This window comes from Chinchilla lanigera, unplaced genomic scaffold (genome assembly GCF_000276665.1).
Source record: "Chinchilla lanigera isolate Chin_1 unplaced genomic scaffold, ChiLan1.0 scaffold00100, whole genome shotgun sequence".
NCBI lineage: Eukaryota > Metazoa > Chordata > Mammalia > Rodentia > Chinchillidae > Chinchilla > Chinchilla lanigera.
This window is the reverse complement of record NW_004955501.1, coordinates 4088598-4095588: the sequence shown is the minus strand read 5'-3', so window position 1 is coordinate 4095588 and position 6991 is coordinate 4088598. Positions and strand designations below refer to the sequence as shown.

The 6991-nt window shown below is 40.3% G+C and overlaps 1 protein-coding gene across 8 annotated transcripts in view; it reads left to right on the top strand.

The window, feature by feature from the left end:
* The window catches only part of Cep63 (centrosomal protein 63kDa), a 63710-nt gene that overhangs the window by 402 nt on the left and 56317 nt on the right, over positions 1–6991 (top strand). The gene's annotated exons all lie outside the window — the stretch shown is intronic.

Genomic DNA, 6991 nt, shown 5'->3' with positions numbered 1-6991 from the left:
GCAGCCGGCTCCGGCTTTGTGCAGACTTTCTCGTTTGGGGCGGGTGCTGCCGGGACGTGCGTGTTAGCGTTGCAAGAGATGGCAAGGGATCGCGAAGGACTGAGTCCTGGAATGAGCTCACTGAGGGCGCGCCACAGCGAATGGCAGAGGGGAGGTTTTTAGGACGGTTTCTTAGTGTAACTGCATTACAACGGGACTTGAGGACACTGAGTCAAGGTTCTGTGTGGTTTCCTCGTCTCTAACAGCCAGCGGAGTAGTCTGATGTCACACTAGCTTTCGTTTGTAGTTGCATGGCAGGGCGCCTACTTGCACAGCTTTCCCAGAGCCTTGTGCCCAATTCCTTAGGCCAATTAAAAAAAAAATTATTTAATAACCCAGTATTGTAGTTAGATGCCCTGTACTTATAGAATTCCTCATATACTATACTTGCATGTCTGTATTTTTTTTTTGGTTTTGAATCCAGGGCCTTTGCCCTGAGTTACATGCCCAGCCTTTTTTTTTTTTTTTTTGAGCAGGTGTTGATAAATTGCTGATTGCCTAGTCTGGGCTGGAACTTGTGATCCTTCTGCCCACATACCCCAGAGTACGGGGATTACAAGCCCACCATCACTCCAGGCTTTATTTTAATTTTAATTTTATTTAGGAGACAAAATCTCACTATGTAGCCCAGGCTGGCCTCGAACTAGCAGCAATCCTTCTGGATCCTTCTGCCTCAGCCTCCTGAGTGCTGGGATTACTGGCGAGCCCTGCTATACCCTGTAGTTTTATATGAGGAAACGTAAGCTCATTGACTACATACTGCCTCCAGATATTTACATTTACACTTAATAGCTGTACTTTAGTAATATGATAAATGTGTATTTTCCTATTTGGAATACAGTGCTAATTTTTATTCTGAACTTGCCTTTGACTATACAATTATTGTTGATGAATATAATAAAAAAGGCTGTGACACTGAAATGGGTTTGAGATTTATAAACATTCAGACATACTCTCCTTTAAAATACATGGGTTTAAAAATTGTAAAACTTGGGCGTAGTAGTCCACGCTTGTAATTCCAGCAGTTTGGAGGCTGAGGCAGGAGGGTTATTTTGAGTTCGAGGAAACCTCGGCTACTTAGTTCTAAGGCCATCTTAAACTGCAGTGGGAGATCCTGTCTCAAAAATTGCGTATGTTAATTTTACTGATGTCATTTCCTGTCTGAAAGGTGGAAGACTTTCCAGTTAGTGTTCTCATTTCTGTTGTGGCAGAAGGTGATCAGTAGTCCAATCTGTTGTAGCTAAATGCCCCTGTACAAGAGCTAGGTTTTCAATTTTACAAAACTGCAATATTACCATGCATATATGAGTTAATAAAAATTCCATCGCGTCAGTATCCAGCCAAGGTTCATATTTCCTCAGTTGTTCCATAAGTTTTTACAGGGGCTAGTTTAGACCCAAATCCCACAGAGCTGTTTGATTTGGTTGATACACACTTCAAATCTTTATCTGTAGTTTTCACACTTCCTTTTTTTCCTTGTCCTTCTAAGTTTAGCTGACGGTAACACACGGTGTTCTTTCGGATGTACCTCTGTTCACTTTATGTTTTCTCAGCCAGGGTTAGATCTAGGATTGTACCATCGGCCTTTAGCCAGCTCTGGCTGCTTGGTCATCACAGATTGTCTGCTGGCTTTCGTTGGAGCAGTTTTGTATAAAATATTTCCATAGTAGCAGGAAGTTCTGTTGAACCACAGTGATGGAGAAACTGATTAGATTGAAACTTGGTTTTTGATTGGAGGAGCAGGAAAGTTTCATAGGTATAAATTCCATATTATGAAAATTACTATCTATTGCCCTTCATTATCAGGGAGACGCAGTGTCTGAGTTGGCTGCATTTGTGATGCTGTGATCAAGCAGTGGGTTCTGGTGGTGTCACCCAATCCATCTTGCATGAGGTTGCCCAGGAGCCTTTCGCTTAGTGCGGAAATGCGTGGTTTGCCTCTGTCCCTTATTACATTAGGGATTGCAAAACGGTGATTTCCTAGTTTTGTCATTCCTTCAGTATTTATCAATCTTTTATGAAGAGCTTTCCTTCATTTGACTACCCTAAAATACAGTTTGTACAGGAAAGGCAAGAAATATGCTTAATTCTTTTCTTCCCTTTTCAGATTACAGTAATGAGGTGGTGGCCTAGCAGCCTTCAAGGTAACCGTGAAGGTTAGGCCTTTTAAATTATTATCATGAACTTACAGACTTTAATATATTAAAACTGTTCTTTTTTTAAGACAGGGTCTCAACAACTCACTTTGTAGCCTAGACTGGCCTCAAACTTCTAGCAATCCTCTTGCCTCAGCCTCCCAATTGCTGAGATTACAGGCATATGCCGCCATGCTTTGCTAAACTGTTTCAGTATATTGCGATCTTATTTTTGATACTCAAATTGTTTTCCTTTTGGCTAGTGGTAGTCCTTTAAGTTGGCTCCATTTCCACTTGATATAACCAGTAGTTTTGATAATTTCCTTGCCTTTTGGTGAAACATGTTCCTGCCACATACTTCTCTGGACTCCAGAAAACTCTTGTTTTATTGAGTGGAAGCTGGTATTTAGAGAGCACAGTCCAGGTGGGAGAGGTGTTCTTATTACTAGGTTGGGCATTGATTTAGGATTCATAGTGTAAAGTTGGGAAGTATGTTTTTTTAAAAAAGAGCTGGGAATACAGCTTAGGAGCTCAGCACCTACTTAGCAAGCACGAGGTTGTGAGTTTGATTCGCAGTACAAAAAAAAAATATATATATATATATGTATATATAAAGTTCACATTATTTTCAATTTAAATTTAATTTTGTAGCTTTAAAATATTTGATTATTTGTAACTTTTTCTCTTTTGCTGAAAACCTTGGTACAGTACCTACTACCATTAATACAATTACTTTTTTCCTTGTACTATATGTAATGTTTTCCAATTAATAGTATACCAATTTTATTATTAACAATATGATTCTTAAATAGTCCTTCGGATTTCTTTGCAGTTCTTTTTTGGTATTAGTGTATATACCACCAGGGATGTGTATGGTAAAATTAGGTTCATCTTGAAGAACTGGTGTCTAATACATACTGCATCTTGATCATTTTACTCTTGCTTCTCTCCTTCCCCCATCCCCACAAATCTCTCGGGATTTTAAAATAATTTGGATTTTTTTCTCTTCCTTTCTTCTTTTATATCTGTAGACAGTGTCTCACTAAGTTACTCAGGCTGGGCTTGAATTCATGGTCCTCCATCTCAGCCTCCCACAGAGCTAGGACTATGGGTGTGCATCAGCACCCTGGCTTGTGATCCTCCTTTAAAGTAGACTTGAAGGTTAGGCATATCTCTGCTCTTTTGTTAAAATTTACTCTCAATCTACTCATAATTTTTATTTTCCCCTGTGTGCCCTTTTGTCATTTGATTCTGGGTATGCTCGGTTACTTTCTTGTCACGGGGACAAGATACCAACACCTGAACTCTGAGGGAGGAGGGGGATATTTTGGCTCACAGTTTACAGAGGTTCCAGGGCAGGGCACCGTGGCCCAGGGGCACGGTGGAGGAGAAGCAGAGAGAGTGCAAGGAGAAGTGGGAGAGGGAGATAGGTCCTTCTGGGCCACACCAGTTACCCGGACCCTTTGACTGCGTTCTACCTCCCAACATCACTTTTTTTTTTTTTTGGTACCGGGAATCAAGCTCACGACCTTGCACTGGCCAGGCGGGCGCCGTGCCGCTGAGCTAAATCCCTGGCACCAGCATCGCATTCAGCTATAAACACATCTGTGGACTGATGATTGTCAGGCCCCCACAATCCAGTCACCCCCCAAAAGTCCCCCTATGAGAGCATGAGGCATTGGGAGGACATGTAGACATAAAGCAGAATAGCTGTAGTGTTTTTCCTGATCTGTAAAATGAAGAGATCAAAAGAGGCTAAAGCATTTTCCAGTTCTTAAAATGCGGTATGTGAATGAATACCAAAGATCTGCATATTATCAGACATCCTATGTGTATCTTGTTCCCCTAAGGTGTAAGTGTTTTTTTCTTCCTTCCTAGACTTGATTTAAAAACCTTGTATTTCTTTTAACCATTCAACTTGAGATTTTACTGACTTGAGACAGTCTTCATTTGAGAGCAAGTTAAGTAAGTTCTGCTTGTTGGTGTCTTGGTCAAAATGTAAGCATGAGGAAGACTGCAGCAATTGTAGAATTACACAGCTTCTATTTAACCACGTTAGCTTTTCATAGTAGTAGCAAGGAGAAGCAGACTATTATACAGGTTTTAGTTAAATTTTATTTAATACTCTAAACAAAGGACATCTGACTTTACATAATTAGGTATCACGTGACACAGACTGTATGTCACATGAACTGCAGAGAAAAAAACGTGAGGTTGTGCACAGAGTTGAGTGAGGGTTAGGTTGGTTAGGGAAGCAATCAGTGATGTATTATGAAAAACTTGGACAACCAAGGTCTGCAGAAAACACAAGTCTCTGCTATTGTCTGACTTTCAGGAATGAGAACATATGGTGTTCTGTACCTACTCAAGCAGGTGGTGAAGGTATTATTGAAGAAACACATTTCACATTAGAAGTGTATTTTCTACAGAGGATGTTGCTGGTTCCCTGCCCTCTCGCTTTAAACAGCAATATCTTTGTCTTGGTCTTAGACCATTATTTTGGTTTTTGAAGCGGCAGTTTTCCTCACATGGATTGTTTTATTGTTATGCTCTTGCCACCTGGTGGCTATATGGTGATGCCTTGCTTAAGTTTAATTTTGTTTCTTACCAAAAAAAACCCCTATTAAACCAAAAGAAGATAATGCTGATGTATTTTAAGATCTGGGGTTTAGTAAGATATATAAAGATTGCACATTTGTTGAACCTGAGAGGCACTCTGCCTAAATTTGAATCCCAGGACGTTAGTTTATAGATTACCATATTCAAGTTATTTAACCCTTCTGTGTAATTTAACCCTTCACAGTTTCCTCATAGTGCCTGTTTTTTGAGTGCTGTGAAGATTGAAAATGATGAAGTGTACAATGCAGGTTAGAGTAGCACAGAATTCAGTGATTTTCACCATGTATTGGAAATGCTGTTAATTATTACATAACAGTGTCATCCAGAAAAATATATTATTGTATTATATATTACTAAATATATTTCTGCTTAAGATAGTCTACAGGAGAATAGTTTTAGTAGCAATTATTTCGAATAGCTATAGTAGCACTATCTTGTAAGAATGGCATTTTCCTAGTATTTAATAAATACCCATGAATGGTTGTCAAGATCATGCTACTTGCACGAGACATTTTAGTGGAAGGAACCGTGGAGATTATTATTATTATTATTTATGATTTTATTTTATTTATTTATTTATTTTGGTTTTTCTCCCGCACCGGGAACCGAACTCATGACCTTACACTTGCCAGGCAGGCGCTTTGCCGCTGAGCTAAATCCCCAGCCCGTGGAGATTATTGTTCATGCCCTACAAAACTGAAACCCAAATTCATAGAACTGGTTAGTTGCAGAGCATGACTATATCCTGGGTCTCCATCTAGCGCTTTGTGACTCTGTTCTGCTCTCCTGAAATGGACCAAAAGAGGGAACCAGGGTTGGACTGTAATTTGACTGTTACTGTAGTTTCTGAGAAAGTGGAATGACACGTGGGAATCTTTTTCTTCTTCTTCTTCTTTTTTTAATCAGATTGATTTAGTTGGTTAAATACTTTTCTTGAACCTATTTTTTAAAAAGGTAACACCAGAATTATCATAAGAAAACTCATTGAAATGTGAGAACTACAAGATGAAAATCTGACAGGTACAATTAGTACGACATAAAGCGGGAGGAGGTGACCCAAACCTTTGATCACACATTTTGGCGTTTACAGTTCTTAATTCTTTGGCTCATTGAGAAGGTTGGGGACAACATGAAAGCCATTTATAGCTTACAGGAATCTTGTGCTTTTGGTGTATATTTTGTGTGATACTGGTGAAAGCGTGTGGGGTAAACCAGCCAGAGGAAAATCTTCCCTGCCATACTAGTGTGTAAATAGCTTACTCCTCCTTGCCATTATTTTTGCAAGTAATGCACACAAAGTGCAGTGGTTTTGTTTTCTAGTGTTCTCGTTCCACTCTGTCTCTCTAACACTCTGAGCACATTTATCACCTTGGGGGAGCATTTTGGGTTAATGTGTTTTTCTTCCTTGCTGAGCTATTACTTCCTTGGAAAGGGCGTGTCTTTCATTATTTATGCAGTGCTAGTGAAACACTGAATTACTTGTTGAATAGAGGGATGTGCTCTTGGAGCCCCGTAATTTTACACGTGGCATAAGAACAGAAGGGGAGAACTCCACACCTAGAGGTTGTAATTTGGAAGCAAAAGAAGACAGAGCAGTTCCTTAGGTGTGAAACGTGATTGGCGTTGAACATTTGGAGACTTGTGGTGAGAGCAGAAAAACTGTTGCCACGCTACACATCGGCACTTCTGAACCTAAGAATCGCCTTTCCATTCTTACTGTCACTGTCCTTTCCATGGTGTGACCAGGGAGCCCATCTGTTGTGTCTCTGCACCTCTTCTTCTGCTGGACTGTTTGTAGCCCTTAGTCACAAGCGGTTTGCGTGAGGGTGAGTGAAACGGGGGGAGTTAAAATGAGTTCAGCCAAAAGCATACAGATGCTATGTTGAAATGCCACACTGGACTCTGGGGCCGCAGAGATGAATAAAATTGTTTTTTCGCCTCTGAGGGATAAGAATTTGAATAAAGAACCATGATGTGCAGAAACTTGTTTTCAACTCCTATATAATTTGTAACCTTAATGGCAACGATCTGTGGAGGAGGAGGAGCCATCAAGTAGAGATGAGCGACGCCCCTTGGTTGGCTGTTAGAGGAGGAAGAGTGTTGCAGGAAGTGCTATGGGCCTTTTTCTCCCTGGGATGAGATTGCCAGCCATGGACCAGGGAGTTTAACCTCAGTGTATTTTGCCATTTTTTTTTTTT